At 36.1% G+C, this 19221-nt stretch overlaps 1 pseudogene; it reads left to right on the top strand.

Annotated features, from left to right (window-relative positions):
• Positions 1 to 3414: 3414 nt before the first annotated feature.
• Positions 3415 to 19221, top strand: part of LOC130031527 (poly(rC)-binding protein 2-like) — a 55514-nt pseudogene continuing 39707 nt past the window's right edge.

Genomic DNA, 19221 nt, shown 5'->3' with positions numbered 1-19221 from the left:
CCTTCCTTCCTTCCTTCCTTCCTTCCTTCCTTCCTTCCTTCCTTCCTTCCTTCCTTCCTTCCTTCCTTCCTTCCTTCCTTCCTTCCCTTGGAGATGGGGCAGCAGAGCACCTGTGTTCAGGGCTTACTCCTATGCTCAGGAATTGCTCCAGTTGATAGCCTTTCTTTAACTAGAAAAAGGGGTACTGCATTCTCCTTTTCCTTATACATCCTCCTATTTATTCTTTACCATCCCTCTTCTCCTTCTTTCTCATTCTCCTCTCCTTCCTACTCCAGTTTCTCCTTCTCCAATTTCAGTGAAATTTTAAGTTAATTTAAATGATCTGAGGCTAGAAGTTATATTCCAATTCTAAAATGAACCAAAGTCTATAAAATAAATTGTGGTTGCAAATGCTTCATTCTTTTAACTATTTCAGGAAGTTACTTGGCAAGATGTTTTCTTCCTGAGTGTTTAAACTATACCCAGTACTCTGAAAGAATTAATGGTCCTTTACAATTGCCAATATATTAGGCACCCTAGTGAAAGAGTAATCCAAACCTTACCTGTCCAGCAGTCAGGAAATTTGCATGATAGTTTAATACTCCTTCTAAAGCCATTTTGTGATTTTGGCTAGTCACTTTTAAGTGATAGTACTAGGTCCACTTTCTCACATCCTCTCATCAGTACAATTGCTTTAATTTATAGCCTTTGTTCACTACTGTTTATCAATGAGATCATAACAATATAGGTTTTCATTTTTTTCTTTTTGGTTTTTGGTGGTGCTCAGGGTTTTCTCCTGGCTCTGCACTTAGGCTCTGCACTTGCAGGGTTTGGGGGACCATTATGGGGTACAGGATAGTGAACCCAGTGGGCCTCATGCAAGGTAAGTGCCTTACACACTGTGTCATCACTCCAACCCAGAGTTTCTGCCTTTTAAAAAGAAACTTTACAAAATTTGAAATTGACAGTCTGTCAATGCTGTTTGAAATTCTGGTGAGTCAATGAAACCTACTCTTAATAATTGGAATATTTTGAAGTGGTAATAATTGGGTAATTGATTTCAAGTACCACACTAGTCACATACTAACTGAGCAGAGTGAAAAAAGATAATGACTTTTCTTTTGATTCCAATAATGTCTAAGATCAGAAAATATGTAGCTATTTTACAGGTAGCCCATTAACCAGCATAGAATTTGATAGTAGGAGTTGAATGTGTAGAATTGTACCTATTTTGTATACAAGTTCTCATTTTACTTAAAAAAACATTATTTACCTATTTTTTTTGTCTACTTCCTTCTTTATTGTTGGTGTTGTTTCTCTGGTTGGGGTGCCCAGCTAACTAGCTGGGTATTTGTCAGAGGGTCACAAACCAGGTTGTGATATTATGTCAGCAGTTTCCACTGAGGTGGTCATGGAAGTTTTCTCTTCAGCTGTGGTGTTTGCTTTCTGGAGTTACTTTTAATGAAGGACACAAGTTACTGCTTGGTTCTTGGGGAGTCATTGCACAAATGACACATTCTTACTAGTTTTCTACTTTCTGATCTTGCTTTTCTTTGGTGCTCATACATGATTGGCTGTGGTGTAGTCAGACGTGGTTTGTGGCACAGTGGATAAAGACAGCAATGCCTCTCTGCTCAAAGGGCAGAATTTCCCAGGATCACATTTGGTGCTCAGAGGATACTGTGGGTTTGAGCTTGTAACCACACTTTTGGAAGACCTGTGCAAGCCCTGCACTGCTGCTCTGGACCCTAAGAGCTTATATTTTTAAAGAACAATATTTGTTTGTTAATATAAAGTTTTCTTTAAAGTGCTTTAACACCCTCCAACTAAATTACTTCTAAGAATAACGCATTTAACACTTAGTAAAGTAAGTAAAGGCCCTCCCGTTGATCATCGATTTGCTCTAGCGGGCCCAGTAACGTCTCCATTGGAGACTTTGTTGTTACTGTGTCTGGCATATCGAATACTCTCGGTAGCTTGCCTCTCCGAGAGGGTATTTAACACTTAATTATAGACATTTCATTTTAAAGCTCACTACAGAGTCTAGTTCTCTTAATTCACCTATACAGATTACCATTTATGAAATACTGCATGGTACAAATTACATTGAGACTATATAAAATTAATGATAATCTTTCGTTTGTAGTATTATAGAACTTGAGTAAACAAATGACTTTAATTCTAATCTTATAAGTATGCATATTTGTAATATTAGTGTAGTTTTCAATATTCAGAACTTGCTCAAAATTATACTTTTTCCTGTACTTTGGTTATTGGTGGATGATTGGGGGTGAGAAGAGAAGGGCATGAAAGGATAGGAATCATTAATTCTATTAGAAAATAAAAAAGCTCATCTTCAAGTACTGGAAGACTTCTAACCAAGCCGAAGTAAAGACTGAAAATCCTTGTTGTCTCTGGTTACATATGTTAGTTTTTCAGAACAAAAATTTAGATGACCTTGGCTCAATTAAACATGTCTATCACTTTCTACAATTTAAAACAAAAATAATTGACAAGTTTAGATTATATAAATTCAAGTTCTTATCTATGTCAGATTCAATCCACCCAATGTTCCTTTATTGAAATTATGGGCCAGTAGGTTTTCTAGATCATAGGGATGTACCGTGGAGAAATGGGAGCTTCTGATTTCCTGAATCTCTTATTTTAGTAAGTGAAAGACTGTGCATAATACCTTTTAAGAAATAACCAAATAAGGGCTAGAGTGATAGCATAGCGGGTAGAGTGTTTGCCTAGCACGCAGTGGACCCTGGTTAAATTCCCAACATCCCACATGGTCCCCGAGCACTGCCAGGATTAATTCCTGAGTGCAGAGCCATATGTGACCCAAAATAATAATAATAATAATAAAAAAGAAATAACCAGGTAGACCAATTAGTAATGTGAAAAAGAATAAAAACAAAAGCTTCACAGCACATAGGCCTAGTAATTTATTTTTATTACTAACAGAACTTTACTATTGATTACAGTGGTAAAACTGTTGTATTTTTGGGGTCTTTTTGGCAGCTAATGATGTTACACAATTCTAACTAACAAAATGTGAAGATAACTTCCAAATTTCTGGGACAGGTTTACTGACTTACACAGGTGTGCTCACTTCCTTACCATTTACTTCTTTTAGCATATAAGAATTTTTTTTTGATTTTAGCAGCAAGCAAGGTTTATTGTAAGACTGGCTAGCCAGGGTCGAGCTGCCTACACAGACATGCAGATCAGATAGGTGAGCCAAGACTCCGAACTTCTTCAAAGGGGATCTTATATAGGCCTTCACTGGCCGTTACAGCAAAGCCAGCGCATTTCATAACCAATAGATTTGTAACAACATATACTTTTTTAACCAATCCATTTAAAATTACATCACTTCTTAGCCTATAGATTCAAATATCAGCATTTGTGTACATTGGCATTGTGGCTAGCATGCATCTCATAACTCAGACATCTGGTTATCTTCCATGTCCACTCGGCTCCCCACGAATTACAGCTCATGGCACCTACATTCCAGTGGAGGGGGATGAGGTGAGAGTTACTAATGGAGGGGCAGATAAGGTAGAGTCAACAGAGGAAGCAAGATTTACATCCCAATTAGGAAGAGTCAACAAATGGAGACAGAATTTACATCTCAAGGCTTTACTAGGGAGGGGGCAAGATTTACAACTCAAGGCTTTACCAGGCAGGGGGCAGGTAAGGAAGAGTTACTAATTAGCAGAGTTTAGCACTGGAATTTCCCTGGGGTCCCAAGGGACTTTGCATTCCTCCCTTTCTCTACTTCATATTGAGGAATCTTTCTCAGTGGGCCCTTCATACAGAGGAGTAATCTTCCCCAGTGGAGAGCAGAGTCCGGTATTGTTGCCCTTGGACCAAGAGTTGAGCTGCATTAATTCTGTCTTTGACAAATGCCACAAGGTGATTGAAGATATAGGGGCCTACAGTTACCAGAATTAGGAGGATTATCACTGGTCCAGCTAAGGAGGGTGGCCATCCAGGGGGATTGTTTGAACCAAGACTCAAACCAATTCTCCTGGGCTTCCCTTAATCTCCAGCATTGTTCAAGGCCTTCTCGTAGCTTGGCCATGGAGTCTCTGACAACCTCAGTGTGATCAGTGTAAAAACAGCATTCCTCCGCCAGAGCAGCGCAGAGCCCTCCATTCTTGAGGAACAACAGGTCGAAGGTCGAGTCCTCTCAGGTTTTGTAAGACTAACCCGACAGGGATCTTAGAGATTTCTCAATGCAGTCTTAAAAAAAAGTGTTAAAGTAACAGAAACCAAAGGGTGTGATCATGTGATAAAGACAGAACAATGTCTTGAATAAACTTTATCAATTGCCTACCAATTTCTTATGCATAAGAAAATAAAGTGAAAAATAAAGTCCTGATTAGTTTAATCTTCTCTTTGAATTTTTTGTTGACTTGATCACTTGATCACTTGACATCCCTTTACTCATCAATTTGCATCATTGCCAGCAACATCTTCATTTGCCCCTGTTGCATGCTAGTGTAGCCCAATGGCATCTGCTCGTTTTAGGAATATAAACAGCCTTAAACCGATCATTCAGAGTCTTGACAAAGAAGTCTGACCATCTCATAGGTGGGCAGCCACGCGATCTTTTGACATCCTGTGGAATCCAGTTGATAATGGCTCTAGTCCAGCGGTCATCTCCAAATCTCATTACATGTCCAGCCCATCTGATTTTAGATGCCTTGGCAAACAAGACAGCGTCCCTGATTCTTGTTCGTCGACGGAGGTCGGAACTCGGGATTCGTTCTCTCATTTGAGTGAAGCATAATACTCCAAGCCTAAGTCTTTCAATTACTCTTCGGGAGACCCGAATAGCGTTCTTATCCTGTAGGGCCCAGGTCTCTGAAGCAAGTTCAAGATGCTGTTCTATCTAACATTTATTTATTTAAAGAAGGCCTTTGATTCTGTTGAAACAGAATCAGTCATCAAAGCCCTAGCTTTGATGGAGTTCAAACTCAGTACATCAGGATCCTCCGAGAGCTGTATTGTGGATTCACTACCAGAATCTCACCATTCTACAGGGAGATGATCATTGACGTCAAGAGAGGGGTTCAGCAGGTGATACCATTTCACTGAAACTCTTCAGTGCCACCCTCAAAAACATCATGTGACGACTGGAATGGGAAGGAATGGGAGTGAAGATAGATGGTGCGCAACTATACCACCTCCGTTTTGCTGATGACATTATTCTAATAACACCAAACATTAGTCAAGTGGCACAAATGCTGGCCAACTTCGACAGTGAGTGTGGAAAGGTCAGACTACAGCTAAATCTCACGAAGACAACGTTTATGAGAAACGGTCTCGTTCCTGATGTTCCATTCACTCTCAACAGGATGAACATCTCTGAATGCAACCGTTATGTGTACCTAGGTAGAGAAATCAACAAGATGAATAACCTGGCACCTGAGTTGCACAGGAGGAAGAGAGCAGCTTGGAATGTCTTCAAGAGCATCAAAGAAACAGCAAAGAGGACAAAAAACCTCCGGCTCTGGGCACATCTCTTTGATTCCACCGTTCTTCCTACATTAACATATGCCTCAGAGACCCTGGCCCTAGGAAAACAGTGATTTTTTTTGTTCATGGCAAACAAATGGGATTTCTTATTTATTCAGAAAATAATGGAGAATTATACTAGGCTTTGAATAGGGAAGACATTTCTGATATATTAACATGACAGTTCTTTAGCTCCAAAGAAACAAATTCAGAGAGGTTTCGCAGAAAAGTTGAAAGAAAGCACTGGGAAGGAAAATATGATAACAATAAACTAAGATCTACTGATTTGGAAGGAATGATTGCCACTAATAGAACTCACATATTCCAGAAATTAGCATGATTTTATTGAAATATCGGAGTCATAAGAAAATATAAATAATACAATATAAGAACTTTGAAAAAGCCATTGTATGTTTTCTACTAACATTGGCAAAAATGTTGAATTATTAAATATTACAATCATTAATTTTCCACAATCATTAGTGTTGAAGTCAAAATGAATGCACTTTAGAAAATAGCATTATCTACTACTGATTTGCTTTAAATATGACGGTCTCCTCTTTTCTAATTTCCTGAAGTAAAATGGTTAAATATCCTTAACCAAATGATTTATAAGTGCAGTTTTTTCTTAAATAAAAGGACCTTGCTCCAATGATACAAATCATTATCCTCAAGCTTTTAATTAAAACCTAAAATATGTGTGTCATTTTAAAATAAATTAAAAATTCCAAAGCCTTAACAAGAAAAACCATTTACTGAGAGGTCCTGAAGCAATTGTGCTTCTGAAGATAAGGCCCAAACCTTGGTCTGGCATATTTTTTTGAATATGACTTCCATGAAATTTTCTCTATTCTTTGTATTGAAAAGTACCCAGGATATATCGTCCTGTAAGGGAGGACCTTTTGCAAAACCTGGCAAACAAAACAGGATTCAGATGAAAATGTCCAGAACTCCCCCAGAAACTCTGGCAGTAATTCTAAAAGGACATGATTTTTTAAAAAAAGAATCATAGGGGATTTTGAGGGATTTTATGCATTAAACTGTAGTATAAGAGGAACAATTTTGTATGGTCTCACTAGGGGTGCAGTGTAACCAGCAGTATTAATAGGGACTTTATGCTACAAGAACCTGCAGGTAGTGGATGAACAGCTGGGGAACAGTTTGACACACAGATGCTTCCGCCTTGGTAGAGGCCTGTGGTGAAATTCATGGATGTTTTACAAATAACAAATCCATCGCCATTCCAGCTGTGCATTCTCAAGCTGCAGATAATAGTGGAGGGTCCTTATGCCAAGTGCCCCCAGAACTAAAACAGAATTGCTTGTATAACACAGAGCCCTTACTGGATAATACCTCTTCCTCAAGAGTCAGATCATTCATCTGTCAATACAGAAAGCCAAGACTCTTATTTAACATCAGAGTGAACTGGCAAACTACCTGGGATGCAAATGGGGACCTTTCTTTCACTTAAATTTCTGCCTTACCTTCCATCTTTATCAAGTTTTGTTCCTGAATATTGAAATATGCAGAGATCCCTCTTCATCTCTAGCCTCATCCCTTGGCAATTTGTTAAGGCTTAGGGTCTCAGTTTAGATTTTCTTCACTGAATAAAGCTCTGTGGAAATGTGGACTATGCCAGTTAAGTGAGTCCAGCAAGAAATAACCAGACAGTATGAAAACCATTATGTTAAGGTTCTGGCAGCAATTCTGAATTATTCATTACCCTTCTCGCCTTTACCTAGTCGACATATGGTGCTGTCTGGGTGTTACTTTTATTGAAAACTGAAAAATACTTCTAAAACACAAGGTTTTCTTAGTGTTTAATATTTTCTAAGTTTCTATGCTAATTTAAAAAATGTGCTCTATCTTTATCAAATGTTTAAGATAGCTCATTATTGCTAATCATTAAAACGTGTTTGATCTTTTATTCTGTGTGAAAATTTAAAAAAGAAGGAGGAACTAGATATCTAAATAAGGTGCTCTGAGTACTTTTGAAATACAATGTTCTGAAAAATATTGTTAATTTTGAAAGTCTATAAACCATGTGAATGCCTGTGCTTGTTCTCATAAAGGATATTAAAATATGACAAAATTATATAAGTGATGACGGTTTACAAATGTCATGAATTATTTTAAGAGCATACCCCGTTGTTTTCTGCTATTGAGTTCACAAAACCTTCCATTTTCAAACATTTATTACTTTAGTTTTGCCAAGGTGCTCAGGTACATTAATCACTGGGTGCTATTACATGTATCCAGGAAAGCAATTTCATCATTTGATGGTGACTTATTTTACTCGAGGTTAATTTGTAGGTAGCTCTAGAGCTATATAGTTTTAAGAAGTTACTGAAGGTGACAGAAATGAAAATGAACAGTTTTAGTTCTGCCTATCTGGCTATATCACATGAGTAAAATTGAACCAAATAGAAATGAGGACATTGCAAACTCCATAGTGGGCTTGATTTGAGACATGTCTTCACACTTTGTATTTTAGTGTTACCACTAGAGTCTATTTTTTTTCCTTTTATTTTGTTTTGTAGCCAAACCTAGTGAGACTCATGGCTTACTCCTGGCTCTATGCTTCCTCCTGACAGTGCTTGGGGAGACCATATGAAATACTAGGATTTTAAATGACTTTGTGTGCAAAGCAAACACCTTAACTCTGTACTATTTCCCTGGCCCTGGGGTATGTTTCTATGGGACAAGATCTTAAACTGTATTAGTGCAACAGATTTTCCTGAAGAAATAACATAATTGTTTATACATTAATTATGCATTAATATTTTTAAATTGATACTTTATCAATACTGTATAGATATAGTTTATATAGATGGATATAAACAATTTGGCACTCCTCTGTGATTTTTACCTATCAACAGTGTTAGACAAAGTGAACTATTTAGTACCATTCAAACCTTCTTTTTCAAAATTTATGTTCATAAGGTTAAAAGGTAAATTTATGTCATGGGCCAGCAAAATAGTTGAGATGTAAGGTGCTTTCCCTGCAAGCTTGTCTTGAGTTGTGTCAATCTGGTATTATCCCAAGCACAGTGTATGGTCACCTGAGAACTTCCAGGAGTGATCCACAACTTAGATTCAGAAGTAAGCATTCAAGATTTCTGGGTGTGACACACAAAAAGCAATCAGGAAACAAAAATCTTTATTTTGTATTTCTCCTAACATGGCCAACCCAAGTTCGATTCCTCCATCCCTCTTGGAGAGCCTGGCAAGCTACCAAGAGTATCTCGCCCGCATGGCAAAGCCTGGCAAGCTACCCATGACGTATTCAATATGCCAAACACAGTAACAACAAGTCTCACGTTGGAGACGTTACTGGGCCCACTCAAGCAAATCTATGAACAACGGGAGGACCGTGACCGTGACCTTCTTGCTAAGATAACAGTGTTCAAATTTATTGTTAAGATATAAATAGCTAAAGATTGACAAAATATATGGAATATTGGTTTTCAAGATACTGACCTCCAGGTACAGGGCTGTTCTTTAATTCTTTGTCCATAGAAATCTGTTCCAGTACCAACCACTGGAGTAGGTAGTTGATCATCAGTCAAGCAGATGATGGTGTTCTGATTCCATTTACCAGGATAGAATCAGTGGGGTCGAGTGGTCAGTTGAGTCTTCAAGAATAGGACCTCAAAGCAAAAATGAAGATCCAAGATAGGTAAGTACTAACATTCATACTCCCACTCACAATTTTAATGGACAAATTTCATGGCTTCATTTGCCTATAAATGAATGGAAATGAAGAGTATCATGCTTAGTGAAATGGGTCAGAAGGAAAGGGACAGATATAGAATGGCTGCATTCATTTTTGGTATGTAAAAAAGTATATAGTAGAAGACTAATATCCATGGCCAGGGAAATGAAGGGTTAGGAGGATTGGTCAAAGGTTGGAATGAACCACAAGTATGTGTGAGGCAAGGGGTAGGTAAGACAGAGAAGAGACCAGTATGACAATAATAGCTGGGAATGATAATGCTGGACTAGATCTGAGGGTTAAAAGTAGGTAAAAAGAGTTTTCTTGATAGCTTTTCAGTATCAATATTGCAAACCACAATGCCCAAAGGGGGAGGGGGGAAGAAAGAGAGAGACAGAGAGAGAGAGAGAGAGAGAGAGAGAGAGATGGGGTGGGAGTGGGGGGCAGGCGGGAAAATGGCACCATTGATGGTGGAAAAAGTACACTTGTTGGAACATTGTATGAGTGACATCCAATCATGAACAACTTTGTATATGTATATATTGTTGCATTTCAACTAAAAAATGGGAAAAATTCAAAACAAATTAAAAAAGAATGTTCTTACCATTAGTATTCAGCATAGTACTGTGAATTTCAGTCAATGTGGTTTGATAATAAATGGTAATAAGACATGCAAATAGAAAGGAAGACTTAAATTTCTATTCACACAAAACCAGTTGGTGATTGTTGAGATAATTCCTCTTTTTAATAAGCCCAAAGTGGAAACAGGCTATAACCATATCATGAAGTACTACTTACTTGCCAATGAAAGTCCACGATATTACAAAATTTTCACTCGGGTCACCCTAGAGAGGGGCAGGTGAGAGCCTCCCCAACCCAAGGAAGCCTGCCCCAGCAGCAGACCTCCACTACCCAACCACTGCCATGCTCCAGGCTGCTTTCCACATGCTCTGGCCGAGCCTCACATATGAGTGAACATATTCCTGGCTTTCACAGCCACGTGACACATCATAAGACACTCCCTACCCATTTTCCATAATTACCACACCATACTTGATGGGGTTCAGACAGTAGGCAACAAATCATAGAGAAATATATATATATATATATATACACATATATATGTATACATATACATATATATATATATATATATATATATTCTCGGTGAGCCCAGAAAGCTACTGAAAATATCCCGCCCACACAGCAGAGCCTGGCAAGCTACCCATGGCATATTCGATATGCCAAAAACAGTAACAATAACGGGTCTCATTCTGCTGATCCTGAAAGAGCCTCCAATACGGCGGCATTGGGTAAGACTAGTAAGGAGAGGCTGCTGAAATCTCAGGGCAGGGACAAATGGAGACATTACTGGGGCCTGTTTGAGTAAGTCCACGAACAACGAAATGTCAGTGATACAGTGATTACACTAACCTAAATAAATAAATAAATAAGATTTTACCTCAATCCTAGTAATGGTTGCAGATTTAGCAAGCTGTTGAGTATTCATCACAGAAAGCACAAATACATGATGGAAGCAGGATCGATTGACATTATGTTTGCCTCATTTCCCTTTTCTTGATTTCTTGTGACCCAATGAAGAACTGAGCTTCTACCTCCAACTTTTAGCAATGAATCAGTTTTCCACTTTCACTTTTCACTTTATGACTACAGAGAAGAGCAGGAATCTGATAATCTTAATGCAGTCAGAAATAATGAGGGGGTGCGAAGAGCCTAACATTTTAAAGTTATCACCAGAGACAAAGAGAAGCTGAACTTTTTTTCTAGTTGTCTTTAATAAAATGCATTCAGTGACTCAGGAGTGATTCTGTTGTCAGTGGTTATAGTAAAAATGTGAACATATATATTTAACTGACTTAAGTTTACATATCCTGAGTGCCTGATAAAATAAGAATCTCATAGTATAAAGTCACGTGTATCCAGAAAGCAGAAACAATTATACCTCACAGTGAGGAAAATCAAATGAGAAAATATAACCAGCAACTGCCAAACCCGAGATGAATCAGATGTTTATTTCATTTGACAAGATTTTAAGAGTGACTATAAAAAATATTGCAACAAACAATTGCAAATACTTTAAAACAAAGGGAAAAAAATGAAAAAAATAACAGCAAATAGAAATCATAAAAAAATTGAAAAATGCAATAATTCAAAAAGTGATGAAATGAGTTTAGTACCAGAGTGAAGATTACAAGGGATAATATTAATAAATTTGTGAATAAGTCAGTTTTTAATTTATCCAGTCTGAATAACAACAAAATGGACTTAAAAATTACCTGTGGAATAATGACAAAAGAACAAACATCTATATCATTTCAGTTCCAGAAGAAGTATACTTGAAGTATTCAAAAGAGTATTTGAAGTGATAAAAATGGGAAACACAAACTTGAGAAGACAGAAATATATATTTAACAATCTGATCACACCTCAAATTGAATAAGTTCTAACAAGTACATGCTAAGATACATGATAATTAAATTTAACAAAGCTAAGGTTTAGATGAACTACGTATAGTTCGTGCATTTTTATATAGATGCATATGTTATACATATTAAAAATGGGCAAGGAAAGATGACATAATACTTATAAAGTCACATCAATTACGCGATTTTTTTTGTGTAGTCTTAGAAGCCAGGAGAAAGTGGCTGAACACTAAAAAAAATAGTTAATCACAAATTCTATAAACATCAAAAAAACCTTTCCAGTGAGGAAAATAAACTAAAGGTATTCTCAGACAAAAAAATAAACAAACAAACAAACAAACAAAAAATACCACTAAAAGTATTTATTGTCGATATATTTATCCTTAAAAAATGTCTAATGGAAATTTTCTAAGCAAATACAAAATAATAATAGAAAAGAGCTGAAAATTTCTGAAAGAACATCAAATGGATAAAAATGAGTTAAATAATCAACTCAGCTTTACACGAATCTCTTAATTATTGATACAAACATTATAACAGCTGTATACATGGTAGTGATTTTATACAGAGGAAATAAGGGATTATTTTTCAAAAGAGGTACGGGAAAAGACCTATAGGAAAGACTTGACTCAACATGATAAAATGTTGATACCTGATTTATGCATTAAATTGTGTATGTACATTTTAAAACCTGGAAATAACAATGTAGAAATATAGATGGTATAAATAAATCAAAATACAATACTGAAATGTTCAAATGACCCATACAAATTTTAATAAAAAAGTCATAAACAACAAATAAAATAATTGAAATAGAAGTTTACATGGTTTCAAAGGAGCAGCAAGAGATATATTTAGAAGTATACAACTGTCCTCTGTTCTGAATTATCACTATTTATGGCATTTTCTACCATGGTACTAAGGGTGTATAATTTTTATAACTGAGCATGAATTAGTTGGCACTTCAAAATAAAAAATGAATCAAAAAATCATTTAATTGTCACAATATATTTTCTATATATCTACCATAATGTCTAAATTAGAAAGGCTAGTCATAAGTGATTTCTGTGAATTGGCATAACTTAAACTCTCATACAACTGCTCAGAGTGTAAAATTGTGTGATCACTTTGGTAAATAATTCATTTCTTAAGAATATTTGCCCATGTGGGGCTGGAGTGATAGCACAGCAGGTTTGCCATGTACATAGCCGACACTGGTTCTATTACCAGCAACCTATATGGCCCTCCCAAGCACCTCCAGGAGTAATTCTTGAGTGCATGCCAGGAGTAACCCCCATGCATCGCTGGGTGTGATCCCAAACCCCCCCAAAATTAAAAAAACAATATTTGCCCATTTATTTGTTATAAGATATAATTTTTTCATGGTTAAGTATATATTCAAGAGCATATCCATATTGTAGTTTGTTAAGAATATAGATAGATGTTTTAATCTTATCTGTCATAAAGCCAAATTTTATGAAAACTCAGAACAACCTAGGTAAACAAATAAACAGATTTTAAAAATTATTATAGAAGCTATTATTGCTAAGTAGTAAATGAACATACTATTAATATATGCATGTAGTAATATAGGTGTATATTAGAATTATTAAATTGGGTGAAGGAAAAACAACAAATACTGTGTTATCACATGTACATATAACTATAAAAATTACAAAATAGATTTGGAGAAATAATTAGACTCTTGTATTGCATGTGGTTAATCTGGTTCAATCCCCAGCACCCATATGTTTTCCTGAGCACTATTGAGGCTGACCCCAGAGCATAGTTAACCCTGAGTACTATCAACTGAGGTCAAGAATTATTCTCTAAAAATTTCCAAAACCATCTATAATTACAAAAAAGCAGATAAGTGGTTGTGTGGAAACCAAGACAAGTGGGAGATACAGAGTGCTAACAAACAGGCACAAAGAAACTTTGGTAGTAAATACATTGAGAGTGTTGATGAGTTTTCAGGAATATATGTACGGATTTATTTATGCATATTGTGTATGCACATTTTAAAACCTAGAAATAAAAATGTAGAAGAAATATAGGTAAGGTAAAGGTAAAGGCCCTCCCATTGATCGTCGATTTGCTCGAGCGGGCCCAGTAACATCTCCATTGGAGACTTTGTTGTTACTGTGTCTGGCATATCAAACACTCTCGGTAGCTTGCTGGGCTCTCCGAGAGGGGCGGAGGAATCAAACTCAGGTCGGCCATGTTGGCCGCTTGTAAGGCGAACGCCCTACCTGCTGTGCTATCGCTCTAGCCCAGGAGTTCTGGACTGTAGTGCGCTATGCCGATCGGGTGTCCGCACTAAGTAGAAATATAGATGCTATAAATAAAACAAAACATAATACTAAAATGTTCAAATGACCCATAGTAAATATAGATGCTATAAATAAATGTGTGTGTGTGCACGTGTGTGTGTTGTGTGTGTGTAAAAACATTTAGGTTGAAACTTTATATACAGTTTATTATTTTAAGTGTTCAAAATAAAACAAAAAGCTTAATGTAAATATTTTGTTTTGGCTACTTTCTGGGGATAAAAGAAATAAAGTTGGATAGATTTCTAGTTATTATTTTCACTACATATACCAGAAGCTAAAATACAAAATTCAAGAAGGAAAACATTATTTATTAAAATATTTCTTTGGAATATTCAAAGGAATATTCCAAAGAAATATTTATCTATTAAAATAGCTGACTCCTTTTTTCCTTTCTAATTAAAAGCTTTACACTCTGCATCAAATTTAATACTTATAGTATTAACAACACAGAATTAGATTTATACTGTTTTCACTTACCACACTAAGTAATGAGTCGATTAAAGAATCTGCTCAGGAAATCTAAAACATTGCATCAAAACAAAGAAATGATTTCAATTTAAGAACTACTTCCCCTCCGATATTAGAATGTATTAGTGACCATGACTTAAAACATAAGAATGATTCAACATTTAGAATTATTATGATTTCTTAACTCTTAAGGAAGCATATTTATATTACTTAATGTTTTTAAATGCTAAGCACGGGATAAAAATGGTATATGTACTATTCTATTTAACCCACCCCCAAGTCTGAGCTACATATTGTTCACTGAAATCGTTTGTGAAAAGCTTGATTAAGAATTTACTAAAGTTATTGTCAGATATACAAGCATTATTTTTAGGCAGTTTGTTGTTTGTTTTTTATCCTGTTTTTTTATTTCTTGTTTGTTTTTTATCCTGTTTAATACATTTTCATGTTGTAATAATTTTTAGATGAATTATACATATAAATAGATATCCCACAGAAATATATATAATTTAAATGTTTATTTTTTAATAATACCTGTGAATTTTCTTCCCTTCCTTTCTTTCCGTTGGTTGTTGTGCTGACTAACGGTCACACACGTGCTTGGTTGTGATGCTTCCCGGCTTGCACTGCTTAAAGGCAGTGTTTGCGCATATGCTGGTATAGTTTATATATATTTGCCAGATACTCCTCACTGGGCTATGGTGCTCAGACATCTTTCACCTGCTTGCATTGTTCAATGGATTTATACATTTCAGTTGTGGTCCTGGAATTGCAATCAACAGTCTCTTAGGGAGAACTTTCTTGATATATTTGAGTGGCACTGGAGATGAAATTTTTGACTTTAGATTTCTAAGACAGGCAGGATTTTCTTTTCTTTTCTTTCTTTTTGGGCCACACACCGAGATGCGCGATGCACAGGGGTTACTCCTGACTCTGCACTCAGGAATTAACCCCTGGTGGTGCTCAGGAAACCATATGAGATGCTGGGAATTGAACCTGGTCGGTGTGCAAGGCAGATGCTATCTGTCCAGCCATGCTATCGCTCCAGCTCCAGGATGTTCTTAACATAGATACAATCCAAATATACTCAATCCTCTTTAATTATTTGAAATGCGTATAAGAAATCAAAAAATAGATTTAGTAGTAATTTTGACCACAAATGTTATTAAAAACATCAAAGAAACAGAGATTAAACTAAAAAATATCTAGCTATCTTTACTCAATTAAGACATTTAACATTATATATCACAAAAATGTTTAGAATAAAAAGAGTCATCCACATGAAAGTAAGAATCAAATTTTTTTTCTATCTTTAGAATGTTTTTCTATCTTTAGTTTGGTGTCTTGTGACCACAGTTCACTCTTATGGTGCTTCCTTAGAGTTTCTTTTCATTCAGGGAAACACAGCTCATTGGAATATTGTATTTGTATCTCTAAAAATGGAATAAGTAACCCAAAAATATCTGAAACTTTTAAAAATCTCAAAACCAAGTGCTTATAGTAAAAGATAGAGATGACAGAGAGAGGAGAAAGACAGAAAGATGGAGGGGGAGGAAGAGAGAGAGAGAGACAGAGACAGAGACAGAGAGAGACAAAGACAGAGACAGAGACAGAGACAGAGACAGAGACAGATCAAAATCCTTGTAGAGAGAAGTGTTTTTATAGTTCTCTTGTCTTCATGATACCATTATACTGCAAAGGTCTTATTACAAATTGTACATCATGAAACCAAAATAAAACCACTAACGTTAGTGGGTTCTTGAAGGGTGGCACAGATTTTCACAAACTGAAATTAGAATGGAAGGAGATATGAATGCTATCTTTTTGAAATTATGAATACTTTTTGAAATTAAACAAAATTTCAAAAAGTGCAAATTTTTTTGTTTTGATTTTTGTTTGGGGGACATTCCTGGTGTTACACAGAGTATATGCCTAATTCTGTGCTCAGAGGTCATTGTTCAAGGACAATTTGCAGAGCCAGAGTTCAAACCAGTGTTAGACAGAAGTAGGGCAAGTGCCTTAATCCTCAATCTCTCTGTTCTGAAAAATTTTTTCTAACTAATTAGAATTTTGCCATTATTTTGATCTAAACTCTTGTTTCAGTATTAATAAACAGTAGATGTGAAATATGAAACTGTTATTTAAAGGTTATTATAAAATAGCACATGCTAGAGAGTAAACAAAGGGTAAGAAGGAGTAGGTAAGAGATTATTAGAGGAATTTATAGACAGTATATACAGAAAAGTAAGCTAGTTATGTTCCCTAAAGAGGAAAAATAATCCAAGAAGGAAATACGAGGCTAACATAATACAAAACATTCATAGAATGAGAAGTGTCTAGCGAGTTTGGAGAGAGAGTTAATAAAAGAGATGAAGAGGAAAGTAGAAAGTAGATTTAAAAAGATGTATATTAAATAAATTGTAAATAAATGTATTCTAAAATACTATTTAAGAAAAAAATTACCTGGATGGGGTTCTGATCCTCAGCTTAAGAAGCAAAGTAACTTTAAAAATAAATGACTCATCATCTGTGCTAACCAGGGTCTGACTTTTACAGGAATCTTTATATATTTATTCAATTTTAATTTTATTTTTTAATTGAAGTGTTACATTCAAAGTAATTATTTTATAATTGCAGATTATGACATCAATCCCTCCACTGGTATTTAAAGATCATTTGAAAACAAATAGTTCTATGAAAAGGATTGAGCAGAAAATTAACGTGACCAACTATATTTTGGAAAAAATGGATCTTTTTAAGGAGCATAGTGGAGAAGAAAAAGCCAGGAAATTTCTTACAGTATTTCAAGACATTGTAAAAAATAGTTTTGCAGAGGAAAAGAAAAAGAATTAAAATATGGAGTCCACAGATTTAATGACTGTGGAGGATCAGAAAGAGAAGGAAGTCATGTAGAATGATTCTTTAGATGACTGAGCACAAACAGATGCTCATTACTTGAATGGTTATGAATTCTCTAGGTTTGGAGGAGAGATAAAGGAGCATTGAATATTTTGAACCTGATATTTCTGGTTCAAAGATGTCTGGTAGGAAATAATTTATAGTATGATACAAAACAAGATAAAATGGTGATAATAAAACTAAGACATGGATACCATAAATATTTATGATTATTTTTCATGGTTATTTTTTAACTTTGGGAAATATTTCATAAACAATAATAAAATTACTTTTGTTTGGTTCCGAGTTAGATTCCAAGTTAGGTTGGTAGAATAACGAGGTTTTAGCAGATGATCTAATCTATGCTAGTTGGGTCTTTGAATCTCAAAACTCTACAATTCTAAATAGAGTACCGGTGATACTTGATTTGACCCTTAAGATGAATGGAAGCTGTCAAGGAGATTAAGGATAGCATTTTATGTAGAAGTACAAAGTAGAATCATACAATATATTTATGAAAGCTGGAGTAGTTATTTTCCCTTGCCATACAGAGACAGATCCTAAGTTCTATGACCTAAGAGAAACTTTTAGGACTTTGGAAGGCAGTGACATGATATAGAGGTCCAAATCTCAGAAAAAAATGAAGTCATTAGTATTTGAATAGAATTAGATTATTAGAAAAGATTTCCATAATTAAGGTAAGAGTCTCTTTCATAAGAAAGTCATATGATTATCTAATTTGCCTTGAGATGTAATATTATGAGATGATAAAATCCAACAAAGAGAATATTAATATGAGCATTAATTATTAATGTAAATAATTTTAATATTAATAGATACAGGTATTAATAGTAATAGTTGATATTTTAAATTTTTAAAAAAAAATTCTGCTTAAATCTACTGCCCCCGTGCCAGGCTGTCTTCACTGGGGCCCCCTCAGAGCAGGGGGTTGAGTTTCCCTCTCCACCCCAAGCAGAAACCTGGCAGCCAAAAAAGTCCAGAACCCAGCCACAGCCATGCTTAAGGTCACTCTCCACATGCTTGGACAAGCCTCACGCAATAATGAACCGGTAGAGGAACCCAGGTATGCAGACCCATGGCAGAGATTTCCAATCCTGCTTGGATTGGGACTGGTTCTCCTCCACTCAGATCCCCTGTTTTCCAGTAGCTCTGCAGCCACAAACTGCCTCCAACCCCTGGCACTATGCAATCTCATCAATGGCCAAGATTTAGCAACTATAAAATAAAGCTCCAGGAAGAGAACTATGCAATATTTCCTGGCCCTCTTGGAGAGCCAGACAAGCTACTGAGAGTATCCTGCCTGCATGGCAGAGCCTGGCAAACTACCCGTGGCATATTTTAAGTAACATAATGGGTCTCATTCCCCTGACCCTGAAAGAGCCCCCAATATGCCATTGGGCTACAGTATCACACGACAGGGACAAATGGAGACATTAATGGAACCTGCTTTAGCAAATCTATGAACAACGGAACAACAGGTTACAAGTGACTGCTTAAATCTTGGTCCCACTATTTAATAGTGACCAGTATCTGAGCTAAATGCTTTAGTTTATTTTAGTTTAGTTGTTAATTTATTTTCAAAATTGAAATCTTAAGAGTATCTTTGCCATGTATGAACTTAAAGACTATAGAATAGCACAGCAGTAGGGCGTCGGCCTTGCACGCAGCCAATATGGCCGACCCGAGTTCGATTCCTCCGCCCCTCTCGGAGAGCCTGGCAAGCTACTGAGAGTATCTCGCCCGCACGGCAGAGCCTGGCAAGCTCCCCGTGACGTATTCAATATGCCAAACACAGCAACAACAAGTCTCACAATGGAGACTTTACTGGGCCCGC

This window comes from Sorex fumeus, unplaced genomic scaffold (assembly GCF_029834395.1).
Source record: "Sorex fumeus unplaced genomic scaffold, SorFum_2.1 ptg000047l, whole genome shotgun sequence".
Taxonomy (NCBI): Eukaryota; Metazoa; Chordata; class Mammalia; order Eulipotyphla; family Soricidae; genus Sorex; species Sorex fumeus.
This window is presented reverse-complemented; position numbering and strand designations above follow the sequence as displayed.